Raw genomic sequence first — 6,490 nt, forward strand, 5'->3', positions numbered from 1 at the left:
AAAGAAGGAAAGAAAAAGAAAAAAGAGGAAAGAAAGAAAAGAGGAAGGAGGAGAGGAAGGGAAAGAAAAGGAAGGACTAGAAGGAAAGAGAAGAAGGAAGGAAGAAAAAAAGGAAAGAAAGAAAAGAGGAAGAAAGGAATAAAGAAGAAGAGGAAGGAAGGAAAAAATAAAGCAATAAGGAAAAAAGAAAGAAGAAAAGAAAAAAGGAAAGAAAGAAAAGAGGAAGGGAAAGAAAAGGAAGGAAGGACTAAAGAAGAAAAGGAAGGAAGGAAAAAAGAAAGCAAGAAGGAAAGAAAAGAAGGAAGAAAGAAAAAGGAAAGAAGGAAGAAAATCGAGGGAGAAAGAAAAAGAAAAAAAGGAAAGAAGAAAGAAAAGGAAAGAAGAAAAAGAGAAAAAAGGAAGGAAGGAAGGGGTTTTTTTTGACCTGCAAGGCTCCATCTTCCCATTTACTGGGCAACTGAGATGAATGGCAAAAAGGAGAAATTGATTGCATTGACACTCAATGCCCTGAGAAAAAAGACAGTTATCTTCATACAAATGTCCTGGACTTCTTGAGCCCTTCTCAGTTCAGTCACACCCAAAATGCCCTTAGAATGCCAACATTGACAGGACCTGCTGAAATACTTTAAAACGCACAAGTGCTGCACCGTCGTCTTTGCACAAGGCAGGCTCTTCCTGCACCCTTAAATCACCTGCCAATTGAGCTGGCGGCCAGGATCTGTTTTCTCCCAGCAACTTCAGCGTGCTCTCCAAATCACGAGAGATTTCTTAACAACTGAACTCGGGCAAAAATAATTCTTGATTCAGGGCAGGGCTCCTGTTCAGACACCTAATAAAAATCAAAACAGGATCAATTTCCTTTTTTCAAATTTTTATTTGTCTTGTATGGCACCCTTTACCTTGAGCAGAGAGAACTGGTGAAAAGGTATCTCCTCCTGCAAGTCCCTTGGACTGCAAGGCCATCCAACCGGTCAGTCCTAGAGGAGATCAACCCTGGCTGCTCTTGAGAAGGCCAGATCCTGAAGAGGAAACTCAAATCCTTTGGCCACCTAATGAGAAGGAAGGACTCCCTGGAGAAGAGCCTCATGCTGGGAATGATGAAGGGCAAAAGAAGAAGGGGACAGCAGAGAATGAGGGGGATGGATGGAGTCACCGAAGCAGTCGGTGTGAACTGAAATGGACTCCGGGGGATGGTAGAGGACAGAAAGGCCTGGAGGAACGTTGTCCATGGGGTCGCGATGGGTCGGACATGACTTTGCAACTAACAATGACAACCCGGGTTTTAAACAAGCCGTCCCTCCTGGAAAGGAAAAAACTGCAAGCGTTATCTGAATTGCCCAGCTGTAGGCAAGATGTAGGGAAGAAGCACCAGCTGGAATTGGTATTCCCCCTTTCTCTTATTTTTCCCTCCCCGCCTTCTCATCTTTCCAGTAGGGCTGCAGTTTATCTCGCTGACATTTATTCATTAGTGCGAGTTTTGCACTCGCCTCCAAAGGAAGTTCCTGCCTCTCTTGCAACCCCCCCTGTTCCTATACCTTTGCACCTGAAACCGTCTCTGGCACCTGGCTCCTTAAGTGCTCTCTTTTACTTTGGAAATCTTTATGGAGGAACTGCAAGGAGGATGCTAAAATCTGTCCAGAGGGGGAAAAGCACGATAAAAGCCCTGGGGAAATACATTTGATCTCCAGCTGTTGAACACTTGGAAATTCTTCTTCTTCTTAAAGCAATGAGTTTCCACTGAATCAGATTGGAGTGGGTCCTTCATTCTGGTTCTCTCGCATTATAAATCGCAATCCGCCAATGGATTTTTCTGCAATTTAATTACCGGTATACTTGACTTAGGGACACGATGGCTCAGTGGCTAAGATGCTGAATTTGTCGATCAGAAAGGTCGGAAGTTCAGCGGTTCGAATCCTAGTGCCGCGTAATGGAGTGAGCTCCCGTGACGTGTCCCAGCTTCTGCCAACCTAGCAGTTCGAAAGCACGTAAAAATGCAAGTAGAAAAATAGGAACCACCTTTGGTGGGAAGACAACAGCGCTCCGTGCGCCTTCGGCGTTGAGTCATGCTGGCCACATGACCACAGAGACGTCTTCGGACAGCGCTGGCTTTGAAACGGAGATGAACACTGCCCGCTAGAGTCGGGAACGTCTAGCACATATGTGCGAGGGGAACCTTTATCTTTACCTATAGATTTGTTACTAGTTGCCTTTTCTCAAATCAACAGCAGAGGGCAATCTTCCCTTTCTTAAATCTCACAATTGAGATTTTTGCCCAATATCCAAATATTGTTTTGGTTGATAAAGGCCAAAGCAACAGTTTAAAAGGATGCCCTTTAAATGTCTATTTTAAAATAGGAAACATCCTTTGAACTATAGTTGCCAAAGCCAGGAATGAAAAACAGACCAGTATCTTGATCTACTTTTTGAACTTCAGAAATCAGGATGCTTCTGGGAATATGAATGTTTTGCCATGGTTAACCTAAACAGTGGGAAGTTAGCTACCTACCTACCTGAGCGGCATTGCTCATCCATCACGTTAAGTTTGGTTATCTTGTATAGCATGTTCAGCAAATCCAGGCTGGTTAGGCATGTTGTGTGAATCTAGAAAATAAATTACTGTAATTTAATCAGGAGCTGTGCGAAAAATTCCCCCTTCCCATCTCACTAGTATTTTTAGTGCATACGCTAATTTCTTGTCTGGATGGGTTCTAAGTAGGGGAAAGAAAATGAATATTTCTCCTGCCAGTGGAATATCGATAATTTCTTGGTTTATCATCCTGGATCAAAGGAGAGATCGACCAAGGTATAAAACCACCTAGAGTTACCACATTTAGTAAGTAAAGTTAAAAGTAGCAGTAACAGTAAGTAAGTAATTAAGTGAGTAAATAAATAAATATAAATAAAACCTGGAGTCTGGTAGCATCTCTCTCTCTCTCTCTCTCTCTCTCTCTCTCTCTCTCTCTCTCTCTCTCTCTCTCTCTCCTCTCTCTCTCTCTCTCTCTCTCTCTCTCTCTCTCTCTCTCTCTCTCTCTCTCTCTCTCTCTCTCTCTCGGTGTGGCTTGGTGGGCGTGACTTGGTGGGTGTGGCAGGGGAAGGATATTCTAAAATCTCCAGTCCCACCCCATTCCAGAGGAAGGGTACTGCAAAATCCCCATTCCCTCCCTATCAGCTGGGACTCGGGAGGCAGAGAATAGATGGGGGCACGGCCAGCCAGAGGTGGCATTTGCTGGTTCTCCGAACTACTCAAAATTTCGGCTACCGGTTCTCCAGAATTGCTCAGAACCTGCTGAATACCTACTCTGATCTATCTATCTAATCTTTCTATCATATCTATAAAGCTTCCATCTCACCAGAAGTGATTTTGGGCAGCACAAAACAATCATATAACATGACAACATCAAAACAGTCATTATTCTTTAAAAAAAAAAACCTTTCCAACACAGTCCAAATTTATGCGATTACCTTGTGGTCTCTCCTCCCATTGCTAACCACGCCTCACTCTCTATACCCTTTGAGAATCATTATAAAAACAATCGAGACAAATACAAAGACATCTGGGAGTTGGTTCACCGGTGTTAAAGTTATTGAAGTTGAGAACACGGAATTAGAAGAACACAGAAAAGGAAAAAGCAAGATATGAAGAAAAACATAAGGACATTAAAAAGTACAATTGTGTACCAGTGATGAACGTATAATTGCTAAAACATCTGTTAAAATCCGAAACAGGAAAATCATGTTAAAGAATGTATGATAAAGCGGCTAAGATGGTTTTTCAAATAATTCTTGGTATTCTTTTTGTTGTTGTTGTTGTTGATATCCAAAGAGATGTTTTTGGGCACAAGCTGCACATACTGTATATCTATTGATAGAAGCATCACTTATCATAGTTTGACATGCGGGTTAGTTAAAGGAAAATGGCCCAACCAATCACAATCACCTCATGGTAGCTTCACGAACATATTCATCGACTGGTCTTTACAGAAGTGGTGCACCATTGCATTCTGGATTCTTTTTTTAAAAAGAACAACAACTTTCCAGCGCAGTCCAAATTTGTGCGATTACCTTGTGGTCTCTCCTCCCATTGCTAACCACGCCTTACTCTCTATACCCTTTGAGAATCATTCAAGGTCAGGAAGCTCCTGCCACCTGCTGTGGCTTAAAGCCAGATCACGCTCAACTCCAGGTGATCCATGGACATCTCCATGCAGATTTCTTGGCAATGATAAAGGAATTATTTGCCCTTCTGGATGTGTTTTCAGCTCTTCATCTACCATGCTGGGTTTCTGCTTGGTCTCCGATCCAAAGAAAAACCTGCTCTGCTTTTTTTAAGGATCAGCTGCAGCCTACTACTGTATTCTTGATCTCCTTCTTCCAGCCACTTTTAACATTCACCGACCGTTCTTTTAAACCGCCAAAGTAGGCCTGTTTCTCGTTTCTCGTTGCTCCACATCCTTCTACCACTTGCAGCTGTTGGCAGCCAGGATAACCACAGATATGGATCCTAACCAGTGTGGCCCAATTTGGCGTAGAACAAAAAGAGGCATCAAGCATTAAAAAAAAAGAATTAGGGGCCCTGGTTTCTCTCTCTCTCTTGGCAATGATCAGAGGGGAGAGAGAGAGAGAGAGAGAGAGAGAGAGAGAGAGAGAGGGAGGGAGGGAGGGAGGGAGGGAGGGAGGATGAGTGTCAAGGAACATCTTGTTGGAAAACCCACTGGGGCATGGAAAACATGCAATGTGGATTCTCTTGGCTTTTGCACAGATGAGGAGACGAGGCAGGCGTTTGGCTGTGGTCGATGCCATGGTTTTATGGTGACTGCGGAGAAGGCTATCTCTATTTAGGCTTCTAACTGTTTCAGCTAAGTGGAAATACACCACGTAAAATAGAGACTGGAAGGGAGATAGAGAGGGAAAGAGAGAGAGAGGGGAGACAGGAGGGAGGGAAGTAGAAGGGAGAGAAAGAGAAGGAGAGAGGGAAGGTGTGGAAAGAGGGGAGAGGAGAGGGAGAGAGCAAGGGGAAGTAGAGAAGAGAGAGACAGCAGAGGGAAGAAAGGAGGTAGGGAGGAGGAGAGAGGGAGAGGAGAAGGGTGGAAGATGAAACAGACTATAATATGGTGTATGGAAAGCAGAAGAACAGATAAAAATTGGTGAGGCTTGATGGCAAGAGGAATTGATATGTTAGTGAATATTCAAAAAATGTTTCTTAAAGTGTAATGGTATACTTTGGATTATATTATATATATGTTTTAAAAAAACTTTTGGCAACTGTTTCAGCTAAGCCTGGGGAAATGTGGAGCCAGGTCTCTCTAAGCTAGGAGTCCACAAACTACGGCCCGGGGGCCGAATCCAGCCCGCGGGGGACCACGAGGCTGCCCTACCCACATCGCCCCGCTTACCTGCTGGCCCCCACCTGCCTTCTGGAGGCCAGGGTGGCCAAAAACGAGCCCATTTTTTCCTAGAGAGAGAGAGAAAGAGAGAGAGAGAGAGAGAGAGAGAGGGAGGGAGGAAGGAGGGTGAGTGAGAGAGAGAGACACACACAAACAGATTTGATTTTTAATTTGGTACCTGTACACCGCCCCGAGTCCCTTCGGGGAGAGGGGGCGGTCTAGAAATCAAATAAATAAATAAATAAATAAATAAATAAATAAAATAAGTCCCTCATACATACCCAAGGGCAGCCACATCCCTTCACTAACCTGCTTTCCACCTCCAGGAGCAAAACAAATCAAATCAAATCACAAATGAAATTTGTGTGTATTGTTTGGACTGCTAAATTGGCCACGCCCACCCGGTCACATGACCACCTAGCCATGCCCACACAGCTGGTCCCCCCCCAATAGTCTGAGGGACCGTGAATTGCCCCCCTGTTGAAAAAGTTTGAGGACCCCTGATCTAAGCCCAGGTTTCCCAATCTTGGCAACTTTAAGACATGTGGACTTCAACTCCAAGAATCCCTCAGCCAGCATATCCAGTAGTAATAGGCGCCTTGGGTACGATCTCAAAACAAGTGGAGTGCCGTCAGCATTGATTTTTTTTTTAAAAAACCCATCATCGGTCAATTGCAAAAGGCAGCTTTACTTGGAACAGCTTACAGCCTTTGTGGATGTAATATTTTATTTATTTAGTTGTCAAACATGTACGAGATAACAGGTATATGTATAAACATGGACATGAACACAGGAAATGGGTACGAATAAATGGGGACAGTAGGACAGGGACGGTAGGCTTATGCAAGCCCCCTTACAGACCTCTCAGGAATGGGGTGAGGTCCACGGTAGACAGTTGAAGGTTAAAGGTTTGGGGGTTTGAGGATGTAACAAAGGAGTCGGGTAGAGCATTCCAGGCGTTGCCCATTCTGTTGCTGAAGTAGTATTTTCTGCACTCGAGTTTGGTAGGTTTACCATAAGTTTGTATCTATTGTGTGCCCGTGTATTATGGAAGTTGAAGCTGAAGTAGCCACTGACAGACTACTTGTCTGTTGTAGCAGACAATT

General features: G+C 44.0%; 1 protein-coding gene across 1 annotated transcript in view; it reads left to right on the top strand.

Annotated features, from left to right (window-relative positions):
- Window positions 1-5,615, top strand: part of LOC309398746 (lysosomal dipeptide transporter MFSD1-like) — a 332,444-nt gene extending 326,829 nt beyond the window's left edge. The window contains exon 14 of the transcript XR_014176437.1: window positions 5,595-5,615. The gene's annotated coding sequence lies outside the window, so the exon portion shown is untranslated. The remainder of the gene's footprint in view (window positions 1-5,594) is intronic.
- The last annotated feature ends 875 nt before the right edge of the window (window positions 5,616-6,490 follow it).

The sequence above is a fragment of the Natrix helvetica genome, assembly GCF_964273705.1.
Source record: "Natrix helvetica genome assembly, chromosome: 13".
Classification (NCBI taxonomy): Eukaryota; Metazoa; Chordata; class Lepidosauria; order Squamata; family Natricidae; genus Natrix; species Natrix helvetica.